This window comes from Podarcis gaigeae (assembly GCF_964106915.1).
Source record: "Podarcis gaigeae genome assembly, chromosome: 3".
NCBI lineage: Eukaryota > Metazoa > Chordata > Lepidosauria > Squamata > Lacertidae > Podarcis > Podarcis gaigeae.
Genome location: NC_139680.1, coordinates 90,907,409 through 90,914,849, shown reverse-complemented (window position 1 = coordinate 90,914,849; position 7,441 = coordinate 90,907,409).

The window sequence follows — 7,441 nt, the reverse complement described above, 5'->3', positions numbered from 1 at the left end:
ACGGGGGAGAAGGCCTCGGCTTCCCCAAGGGACCGGCGCCAGGGGCTGCTGCGCCAGAGGCCTTAGCGAGGCGAGGCTTGCTTGCGAGTAAGCACGCACAGGGCTGCCTTCTTCATTTCCGGGAGGCGGCAGCGGTGGCGGCGTCTCTGTGACGTCCGGCAGCCGCGTGAGAAGCGGGCATTCAACAGGTGCTGTTGCTGCTGCCCTCGCCGGCTCTGCAGAAAGGAGAAGCAGCACCTGTTGGTTTGCTCCACAAAAGCCCCGGGAAAGGGAGCTCGGCGGCAGGGCGCCTGTTTTGCATGCAAAATGTCTCTGGTGCATAGCTGTCAACTTTTCCCTTTTCTTGCTTGGAACCCTATTCGGAATAAGGGAATTTCCCTTAAAAAAGGGAAAACGTTGACAGCTATGCTCTGGTGCAACACGCACACGCACGCATATTCAGGTAGGGCTGGAACTGGGAGAGATTCCCGCCCGATGCCCTGCGGAGCCGCTGGAGGCAAAGCTGAGCTAGAGGGGCGACTGACTCCAGTGTAAGGCAGCTTCCTTTGAGTGGGGAGGGAGGAGGGGGAACTTCTTAACACTGGATTTACTTTAGAAAAATATTGCAAGAGCTGGATGCTCCCAGGGATGGGGAGATCCTGTGGCCCTCCAGATGTTGCATTCCTTCCATCTGTCAGCTCCCATCAATCCCAGAAACAAGGCCAATAATAATGCATGATAGAAGTTGTACTGCAGCAGCATCTGGAAAGGAGCACTCTCATTCCTCATCCCTTACTTCCAGATACAGTGAAATAAATAACCTTTGTCTCCCTGCTCCGCCACCCAGTACAGATAAAGCTTACAGCCCAGGCTACACATCTCCTAGTCTGGGACTTAAAATATTTATCCTTTTTACCACTCCATGCTTGGGCACTGGCCGTATATCATCCATGTGACAGGGGTGTTGTTAACAACCTGCACTGCAGATCCTTCACTGAGTGAGGGGGGTTGGCCTGGATGACCATGAAGGTGCCTTCTATTATTTTTTAAAAATAATTTTTATTAACCGACTAATCAAATCAAATCACATCACATCACATAAATTCCGAATTACAAAGCCGAATTTTAAATTTTGTTGAGGGGACCCATATTTCAAGATCCGAAGGGGGATTCTGATCATCTTGCTACTGCGTTAATGTCCGAATCAGTCCAAACAAAATTCATAATTCTATCCAGTCTTATCTTGCTGTTTCCGCATCTCATCTTGTTCGTATATTTTCTCTTTTTTCTTTATGATCTCTTCTGATAATTTCCTTAAGCCGATAAACACCAATAATAATCCTGTGTGAATTTTCCGTTCATCCAATCCTCAAATCGAGATGGTTTCCATATATCATCGCATTCATAGATAACATCGCTCTTTCCATCATTAATCACAGAACTGTCGTTCTTAAGTGCCTCTGAGAAGTTTTACCCACAATATAAAAACAGCTCTTTTTCTCTATTTCTCCTCCCAGACTTAAGTCCTCTGACAGAACTTCCCAATATGGCGCCGGTATTTTTAACTGCGTCATTCCAAAGGCCTTATACATTCCATGCTCTTCTTAAAGCATGCTTTGGTTAGAAAGTTTATCTCCACACAGACATAAATCCACAGCTTAAGTCCTTCAAACGACATTTCTGACTTGTGGGGGGGGGGATTCTTGTTTAATCACATAGAGGAAAGAAAGGAAAGTTTTTTTTCCCCTCCCCCATCCAGTCCTTTTGCCATACCGAGTTTTGGTGTGTCTTCATCTGGTTAATTCTTGTTCTTCCGACTCGTCTTGTTTATCAGAGATCTCTTCTGTTAGCAGTCTTTACTCCCCCTCCTTCCTTGAAATATGTGCATTCTTTTGAAGTTCTTGCAGCTAGAGGCGCGGATCAGAGGCAGCGTCCAGGAGTGCCGATATCCACAGAAGGGCATTCTGCCTAGTGCCCCCATCCCCTCAAATTCGGGGGTGGTATAGGGCACAGCAGGCAAGGGCAAACCCCCCCCCCCAATCCTGGGGGGGTAGGGAGGCTATTACTCCCATCACAGCCTCCAAATTACCTTGTGTGGGTCGGAGAGATGTTATTGTCAGCCATCTTCTGATACACCCCTAGTGGCCCCTCCATGAAGGTGCCTTCTAGTTCTCTGATTCTAAAGCCATGCTAAAACATGCTGTGGAGCAGTGAGAAGCAGATTGGCAATTTCTGTGAATACATTCAAATATCATCATCCAAGTGGATAGCTGTTGGGTGGAGCGTGGTGCTGATAAAGCCAAGGTTGCAGGTTCAATCCCCATATGAGACAACTGCATATTCCTGCATCGCAGAGGGCTGGATTAGATGATCCTCAGCATCCCTTCCAGCTGTACAATTCTATGATTCTAAGCTTTTTGAAGTTGAGATGTCCCACTCAGGCCAGCTCCAGGTTTGAAGATGCCCTGGGTAAAGAGGGGGTCCCCTCTTCTGTTGGTGGACCGCCCTTGGTCTTAACTGGCTGTAGTGGCAGCTCTCTTGATAGCACCAAATAGATGCATCTAGTAATCTCTTAATTCTCCACAATGCTTTAGAGCAGGGAAACTTCCAGTCTGCAGCCTTAGTTAGGTCTGCCAGGCCTCTCTGTTTGGCCTGTGAGGCCTTTGGCCAAGCCAAACCATGCCCATCCACTCTACACATGATGGTCTTGTGGGCCTAATTTGGCCTGGAAGAAATTAAATGGATGGCTAGGTGCATCTGACCTTCAGACATAGCTCACAGAGGCTAGAGGAGATAAGGATCCAGTTCCTTATTCCTGATTTAAAACTGATGCATGCTAGGTGGAGGGCATGCTGGTAAAATGTGGCTAGGGCCAGCTACCTGGTACTGACGGCTTGGAGGTCTGGGTCGGGGTGGGGGGAAATGAAGGGAATCCCGGGCCAGGCAACAGCAGTGGGCTCTGGGCTCTAGCAGTTGCCTAAGAATATGAGGTGTTGACGCCCATCCTATATTCCAGCAACAGAAGTGTTATAATAATGTAAGAAAAGCCTACTGGATCAGGCCAACCAGATGCCTATGAGAAGCTGCAAAGAGGACCTGAGCATCTGCACTCCTCCTTCCTGTGGTTTCCAGCAAATGGTGATCTATTGGTGTAGGGAGTCTGTATCTCATGCAAAAACAGAGCAAAAGCTACAGTACTTACTGTGAGGAAAGACCAGTGGTCTTTAAAACACACAGCCAGTTTCAATTTTGACAGGATTTTGTTTTGTTGTTGTTTTATGTTCTTTCCAAATTGAGATCAGTAGCATGCATCCCATGGGAACAGATCTTGATGGTAGTTAAATGCAAACCCTCCCCAGTTACAGCATAGCTATAGAACCAGTGGCTTGATGTTTCCAATTTTCATTCTTGCCGGTGTGTCATTGATATGTAGGCAATCCTCTAGAAAGCTACAGCTTCTGTTATTGTTTCTGGGTGATACTGCAGTGCCTGGGGAAATAGTCTCTCCCACCCCTTTTCTCTTTTGTACAAAAACAAGCTTCAGGCTTTATGGAGGTGATGTAATGCCATCTTCAGCTCCTCTGGGACAGTTTATTAAGTCTTCTGTGTAGTATCAGTTTTATGATTCAGGAAATATGTCCTTCATATCTCATGCAATTAATCCTGGACCATCTGCATGAAAGCAAATAAGGGAGGAAATGAGTGAGACAAAAATGGCAGTGCAGATGTTTCAGACAAAAATATGTTTACACTATTTCACTCTCTTGTGACTGAAAATCTACAGCTATCGCCTTTCAGTTTATGAATTGTTTCCCTGGATGTATTGTTGGGCTATCCTGAAATGTGTCAGCCAGACTGAAGTCCTAAACTTCACAGTGGGAGAAATGCTACCCAAATTACTCATTTGAAAGTCTGGCGCTTCCACCAACACATGATGCCAAATATTTAATGCTTCACCCTTTAAGCTCCTGCCTACCCTGTGGCTTCCCATACATTTTCCTTGTTTGTCTTCAGTTGCTGCTCTTTGGGCTCTTCCCCTTTTAATTAGAATTGGATTATACCTTCTTCATGGTTGATTTTCAGAGACAAGAGGAGCAGTTTGGGGTCAGTGTTGCCAAGATTAATGACCATTGTGGTGCTATGCTATATCCAGTGCACTAGCTTCCTGTAAATATCCTATCAAGCTGCACTTTTAAGTCTTTAGCTAGGCATGCAATTTATTTTAGAAATAAGTAGCAGCATTTCAAATATGCTTCTAATGCTTTACCCTTTCCTCTACCCTTTCATCAGCAAAATGTTCTCAGGTTTTGGGTTGTTGTTGTTTTGTATTGCCAAGAGTCTGGTGATTCTTGTGGTGCTAGAAGTTCAGAATAGGAACAAAAATGGCTGCCACCTGCTGGAGAGAACTAAAGAGAACTAAGGAGAACTACAGACTGGGCTGTACACAATATTTTGCAAAAAGAGTTAAAATTGCCCAGCATTTTCAGAAAGCCACATGTACTGTTCTTAGATACTGCCTGCTTTCTTTTGTTGATGTCAGGGCTGTCTTAAGCATATCCGGCACCGTGGTGCAAAGATCCCTCCGGCGCCCCCCCTTCCCATAGTTGTTGACCAGTTTTAAGGGCTGGAGAAGGCAGGCAGCAGGCTGGAGGACGGCTCCTCTGGCGGGAAAGAGGCGGAGGCTGGACGCGGCACCTTCCGGCTCAGCTGGCCACTTCATGCCACGGTGGCACGCCGAACAAGCGGGCCTGTGCCAAGCAAGCGAGGGCGCATACGCCGCTCCCGCTGAGCGACGGCTCAGTTTTTTCCCTTTTAGCCATCTGGCACCCCACAGAATTCGGCGCCTGCAGGTTAAAAGGGAAAAAACTGAGCCAATGCTTGGCGGGAGTGGCGCACGCACCCTCACTCACTCACTCACTCAGAGCACTCGTTCAGTGTTCCCCGGACTCTCGCCTGGCACCCTCCAGAACTTGGCCACTAGCCTCTATGGATAAGACGGGCCTGGTTGGTGTTGTTCAAACTCTAAATTTGAAAGGGGGAATATTTATTAAAAGATGAGTATAATTTTTATTTTATTTTTATTTTGAAGTAAGTTGATTTGTGCAAGGGTGGCGCTGTGGGTTAAAGCCTCAGCGCCTAGGACTTGCCGATCGAAAGGTCGGCGGTTCGAATCCCTGCGGCGGGGTGCGCTCCCGCTGCTTGGTCCCAGCGCCTGCCAACCTAGCAGTTCGAAAGCACCTCCGGGTGCAAGTAGATAAATAGGGACTGCTTACCAGCGGGAAGTAAACGGCGTTTCCGTGTGCGGCTCTGGCTCGCCAGAGCAGCAATGTCACGCTGGCCACGTGACCCGGAAGTGTCTCCGGACAGCGCTGGCCCCTGGCCTCTTAAGTGAGATGGGCGCACAACCCCAGAGTCTGTCAAGACTGGCCCGTACGGGCAGGGTACCTTTACCTTTACCTTTAAGTTGATTTGTGCACAACGAGTGGGTGGGGGTGGGGAGGAAACAAAATCGAAAAGAGGTCTGTTTTGTAAAGACCATCCAATTAACCGATCTGATTACCACTGAATTAAAAATGGTCCCAAGGTACAGTCTGTGATGCTGTTGGCTTTGCTGAAGTTAGAATGGATGGTGACTGCCTGGGAACCACATGCCATCTTTGAAGGAAGAAACATAGGTAGCTAGATTATTATTTTTTAAAAATAGAGAGATTAAGGATGCAATTGTATGATAGAGTAATGTATGAGTGCACAGGATATGATTTGATGGAAGACCCAGTATCCTGGATATACTGATGCCATGTCAGGTTTGTTGGCAGGACAGTTCAGAATGCCGGTGGAACATTCCACCAATGGAACTGTTCTGCCAGTGAAGATATACTAGCAGAACAGCTGAAATCGTGGCGCCGGAGATGCACACACTTACTCCAAATCTTACAGTCTTTCAGGCTACAGCTGTGCCCCCACTGACAATGCTGCTATATAAGGAATTACCCACCCATTGACTCCACTTGCTTAAACAGATGAAACATTTGACCATAAATTGTGAGAGTTAAAGGTGTTCTGTGTATGTCACAGAATAATAGTGCTTCATGCTCTCCTCCCACTCTTAAGTGGTGAAAACTTTACAGGGCAAATGTCTTTTGAAGGAAATAGTACTGATTATCCACTATTTTTTCCAGGCCATGGTTGGGCAACAGACTACTGAACTAGATGAGTCTTTGATCTAATGAGCAAGTCTTTTGTTCTTACTTGTGACTTGCAGTGTCTTTGTAGGGATTACGTACAAAGGTACATGTCGATCAGGCATTTATAAGGACATAGAAGCAAGCACACCGGCAGGAAGTGCCAGTCCTAAAGTTATATCTGCAAACCAAAAGTTTCAATCAGCTATGTCCGTCAGAACCGAAGTCTTTTTTTTTTTTTAATATTTTTATTAAGGATTTTCTTGTTTTACAGAAGTGTAGTGCCTCGTATTTTTTTCTTCTTCTTCTTCCATGTAACGTTTTTACAAATCCGTTTCATTTGTTGAGGCATTAGGGGGAGAAGAAAACAGAAAGAAAAAAGAAAGGGGGGTGGGGAGAGGGAGAGGGAGGGTGGATGGGGGTGGGGTCGGGTGGCGGTGTTTCTATTATGTTTAATGTATGTAGAGTTTGGTGTCAGCGTTGCTTGTGTTGTTCACTTGTGTTCCTTTGGTGGTGAGAGAGGTTGGGGTTGGCTTAGGGTGTGATTGTTTGCTTGTGATTGGCTGTGGTGATCTTTGTTTTCGTGTGTGAGTGAGGTGGGTGGGTGTTTTGGATCAGGTTAGCCATATTGATTTGTATGCTGTTGGTGGATTATTGTCATTGTCCTGTTGGGCTGTGTATGTGATAAAGGGGAGCCATACCGGGGTGAAGGCGTCTTCTTCTGTTTGTCCCCGTGTCAGTTTCAGTTTATTAGTTAATTTTTCTAGTAGGGCTGTTTCCCATACTATTTGGTACCATTGGTCCATGCTTACTCCTGACAGGTCTCTCCAGTGTCTGGTTATGATGTTTGTGGTTGCTGAGAGCAGGTGGGTTATAAGTTCTTTGTGGTGTAAATGGGCATTGTTGTCTTGGAAGATGTTTAGTAGGGCCAATTCTGGGGTGATGTCTATTACTTGCTTAGTTATTTTACATATTTCTTGTATGCCGGCAGGAAGTGCCAGTCCTAAAGTTATATCTGCAAACCAAAAGTTTCAATCAGCTATGTCCGTCAGAACCGAAGTCTTTGTTTGCACACCCTAGGCTCAGAACATTTACACTTGTTCCAGTTCCATCACCTTGCAGATGGGTGTGGCTCACACTCCATTCCAAGGCGGCTTGACAGAAACTGCTGTCAAATAGCACTGATGATTCATCACCTGCTGTCAAGCTATGTTAAAGGTGGCTGTTGCTGTACCTAACAATATGATTGTGACAAAACGTAAGAAGGAACTCAAACCCAG